We start from the raw sequence: 5000 nt of genomic DNA, 5'->3' as shown, positions 1-5000 counted from the left end.
AACCTGCAACAGTATCCCAACTTTAGAGCAGACGTACTGTGCGCACTGCAACTGCTGCATAAAGACTTTAGAGATGAGCAAGAGAGAGTGGGATTCATCATGGCCCATTTGCATGGGGATGCTAAAGCATGGCTACGCAATTTATGGAGGGATAAGGATCCGGCGCTCCAGAATGCAGATGCCTTTATTAAAGCGATGGATGGGTGTTTTTTATCAAGTATTGACGTGGATCTTGCCCGGAAGGAGGTGCATGGGCTAAGACAAGGGAGGGCCAGCGTCAGACAGTATCATGCACGCTTTTTCGCCTTGGTCAGTGCCCTGGAATGGGACAGAGATTCGGCCCCTGTAAGAGACCTCTTTTGGGAGGGGTTGCACAGCTTGATTAAAGATGAGATCGCGAGGGGGGAGAGACCCCGAACCACCCAGGAGGTCGTTCAGAGGGCACTGGCAGTGGGGGTGAGGCTGGAAGAACGTCCGTGGAGCAGGGACGAAGAGCGTGGAGGGCGCGAATCAGCCAGGGGCCCCTCCTTCCTTCCCAGAGAAGCAGCGCGGGCGCAATCCACGCCTCCGCCAGGAGGAGGAGCCGAACCTATGGAGGTTGGAGGTGCAAGGGCTCAGTCAGCAACCAGAGCCCTAGCACCGGCAGCAGTGAAAGCGAAGCCTCCTAGCGGGAACAGGAAGTGTTACGTCTGTGAGGAGCCAGGGCATATGGCGAAAGAGTGTCCCCAGAGGCTCCACAAGCTCACTGCAGCCTCAGCAATGGTGACTGCAGCAACGCAGCAAGGAGAACCACAGCAGGGAAACGACGATGTCTGGCTGGAGGAAGAGGCACTGGGGCCCAGCCAGACGTGTCAGTGAAGCAGTCCCCAGAGATTTTACAGCCCGTGAACCCCCTCCCGCCCAAACCAGTGGTGAGGCTCACCGCATCTCTCCAGCTGCCCAATGGAATCACCATGGACGTGCCAATTACCATCGACTCGGGCAGCAACGCGGACTTTATAGGGCAGGAGTTTGTCGACAAGCACGCTATACAGTTGCTGCCTGCCACGCTGCCCCTGCAGGTTGTCACGGTGGATGGAAGGGAGTTGCTAGGGGGGCAAGTGGTGAAGCAGACGCCGCCAATGGTGATGCGACTTGGGAATCACAGGGAAATCATCAGCTTCAACGTCACTCAGCTATCGGACACGCCCATTGTCTTGGGCATGAGTTGGCTGGACAAGCACAGCCCGGCGCTGGCTTGGTACCAGAGGCAGCTGACCTTCGGCTCTTCCTTTTGTGCTGAACACTGCATCATGCCCCAGCAGGAAGGGGAGCAAGAGGAGTCACAGCTGCAGCTAGGCACGCTGCAAGCGATTCCCCACAAGTACGCAGAATTTTTGGAAGTTTTCTGCGAGAAGGAGGCGGACAGGCTACCCCCTCACAGACCATATGACTGCAAAATTGACCTGCTGCCGGGGGCGGCGCTGCCCAAAGGGAAGCTGTATTCCATGTCAGAGGACGAGCTGCAGGAACTCAAAGAGTTCTTAGATCATAATTTGGAGCGCGGTTTCATCCGAGAGTCCAAGGCAGCGGGGGGCAGTCCTGTATTCTTTGTTAAAAAGCGAGACACGCCCCAAAAAAGACTGGTCGTGGACTATCGCATTTTAAACAATGGGACCAAGCCGTCGGACTTCCCCATGCCACGAATCGACGACCTCCTGGCGAAGGTGCGGAAGGGAAAAGTGTTCACCAAGTTAGACCTGCGAGGGGCGTACAACCTCATTCGCATGCGGGAGGGAGATGAGTGGAAGACGGCCATGTTCACGCCACTGGGTACCTACGAATACAGAGTTATGCCTTTTGGATTGCAAAATGGCTCCCACGTTTTTCAAGCTTTCATGCATCACGTGTTGGCGGGACTTCTCTACAAGACGTGCGTCTGTTTCTTAGATGACATCCTGATCTTTTCGGAATCGCAGCAGGAGCATGACAGACACGTCAAGGAAGTGCTGACCAGACTAAAGCAACATAGGCTCTACGCCAAGCTGGAGAAGTGCCAATTTGACGTGACGGAGGTGGATTTTCTGGGCTACAAGTTGTCTGACAAGGGGCTTGCCATGGACAGCGCCAAGGTTCGAGCGGTATTGGATTGGAAGAGTCCACGCAACCGAAAAGAGGTCCAAAGGTTTGTCGGCTTTGCGAACTTCTATCGCAAGTTTATCAAGGGCTTCGCTATGCAGACAGCGGCCATCACAGACACGCTTAGCTCCAAGAAAAAGAAGTTCGTTTGGACAGAGGAGGCGGAGCAGTCCTTTCAGGCACTCAAGCGTCTCTTCGCGTCGGAAGAGCAGCTGCTTCACGTCAACCCCAGCAGGCCGATGAGGGTGGAGACAGACGCCTCGGACAGAGCCGTGGGGGCGGTCCTGCTGCAAAAGGACCAGCAGGGGGTGTGGCGGCCAGGAGCGTTTTACTCCAGGAAGCTCAGCAAGTCCGAGCAGAACTACACCATCTGGGACAGGGAGTTGCTGGCCATTCATGCAGCGTTCAAAGCGTGGAGGCACTTCCTGATTGGCGCCAAGCACACGGTGCAGGTTTGCACGGACCACAAGAATCTGGAGCACTGGCGCACGGCACAGTTCCTAAACCAGAGGCAGATACGTTGGGCTGAGTTTTTTGCGAACTTCGACTTCCGCATAGAGTATGTCCCGGGGGACACTAACATCATGGCGGACGCCCTCTCCCGTAAGCCACAGTATCTGGAGGACGCAACGCCAGCGGCCGCCATGCACATCTTCGCACCAACAGTATGGGCGTGCGCCGCGGCCACCGTGGACCTGGAGGCGGTGCGACGAGCGTTGCAGGATGACTCCTTCGCGCAAGCAAAGATGGCAGAGGTGCAAAGGGGCAAGGCTGCGGCCGACGTTTTCCAGCTACGAGATGGATTGCTCATCCGTAAAGGGGCCATCTACGTGCCGGGAGACGACCTTCGCGCCAAGGTGCTGCAGCAGCTGCACGACGCGCCCACGGCCGGGCACTTTGGCAAGGAGAAGACGGTGGAATTAGTAGCCAGGGATTTCTGGTGGCCTGGAATGAGAGGGGAGGTCGCAGACTACGTGGCGAGGTGTGACACCTGCCAGAGGGCCAAACCAGTGCACAGACCGCCGGCAGGACTGTTGGAACCGCTGCAAACTCCGGTAGAACCTTGGGAAAGGGTGGCTCTGGACTTTGTCACAGATCTGCCCAGCTCGAGGGGCAAGACGGCAGTGCTGGTGGTGGTGGACCTGTTTTCCAAGATGGCACATTTCATTCCGTGTGCGAAGGTGGCCACGGCGGAGCAAACCGCCAAACTGTTCATAGACCACGTGTTCAAGGTTCACGGTCTGCCACGGTCTATTCTGTCCGACCGCGGGCGGCAGTTCATCTCGAATTTCTGGCAGAAGCTGATGGGCTTCCTAAACGTCAAGATCAACCTGGCGTCGGCGAGACACCCGCAGACCAACGGGCAAGCGGAGCGGGTCAATGCCATCATGCAGCAGTACCTGAGATGCTATGCGAATCAACAGCCTGCGACGTGGGTGGATTACCTGCCGCTTGCCGAGTTCGCCTACAACAACACGAAGCACGTGTCCACGGGGGTCACGCCGTTCTTCGCCAACAACGGGAGGCACCCCAGAACCTTCCCGGGACTGGAAAGAATGGGGGAGGGGGAGCCGCAGACAGCAGATGCGTTCGCGTCGGAGCTGCAGGAAGTCCACGATCAGCTGAGGCGCCACCTGGAGCTGGCCAAACACGCATACAAGGTACAAGCGGACAGGCACAGAAGGGTTGGCGAAGAGCTCCACGTGGGAGACTGGGTCTGGTTAGCAGCCCACGCAGTGCCGGCCAGGTCGTTGGCCAAGAAGAAACTAGGGCATAAACAACTGGGACCCTACCAAGTCGAAGAGCAGGTCAACCCGGTAGCTTTCAGACTGGCACTTCCGGAGGGTTCCAGAATGCATCCGGTGTTCCACAGATCGGTGCTCACTCCCTACAAGGCACCGCACAGGTTCCAGGAACCCGGAACGGCGCCGAGTCCGGTCAGAGACAGAACGGGGCACGCGGGAGTGGCACAGAAGGAGCGCATCAATGACGTCACGGAGATTTTGGACTCCAGATGGGGGGAAGAGGGGGTAGAATACTTTCTCGCCAAGGAGGGCACCCTGGCCAGTGCGAACAGCTGGGTGCCGGGCTACGCCTTGGACGAACCTCTACTCAAAGACGAGTTTCATGCCCTCTTCCCACATAGACCTATGCCAGCAGACTTTTTCGACGACTGGCTTTTCACGCCCACGCTTTCGGCCAGCACTTTCCGGGGGTTCGACTCGGACGAGGACCCGACACAAGACGTCCGTTCCCCGGAGGGGTCACCCTCGGGATCAGCATCAGAACCCTCGTATTGGTGGGACGATAGACCAGAGGAGCAGTTCCGCAGAAGGTGGCTGGAAGGCCCAGGACGAGCAACGCCGCCAGGAGGAAGTGAGGGAGAGACGGACATGGACGTTTTCGGGGACGACCCTGGTTTCGAGCACGGCGGCACAGAGATGGAAGCGGAGGTGACCGTCGTCGACGAGAGCAGGGAGGAAGACCCACGAGACTTCAGATGGAGGCCCGCCACGGGAAGCGAACGATATCCGACGTTCGTCCCTTTGCAACAGCACACCCCAGCTCCAGCACCGGAAGGAGGGGAGGGGGGAATGGGGGGCTTCGAGGGGGGGATGGATGTCAGGGGTTTAGGAGCAGAGGCAAGGGCAAGGGAGGAAACAGAGAGCGAAGGGGAGGAGGCAGAAGAAAAGATGAGTGATGACGACGACCCGAGATCTCCGAGTCTTTCCAGTGAATCAGAGGATTCACAGAAAGGAGCACCAGTGGCCAGGGCAAGGGGGGAGTCTAGGGGGGCACCCCAGGAAGATAGAGCCAGAGGGGACTCAGAGGAGAGCAGTTGGAAATCGGGACCAGCGTCACCGCCAGAGAGCAGGGAAGAG

Source organism: Podarcis vaucheri (assembly GCF_965113315.1).
Source record: "Podarcis vaucheri genome assembly, chromosome: W".
In the NCBI taxonomy this organism is placed as follows: domain Eukaryota; kingdom Metazoa; phylum Chordata; class Lepidosauria; order Squamata; family Lacertidae; genus Podarcis; species Podarcis vaucheri.
Note: the sequence above shows the minus strand (reverse complement) of the source record.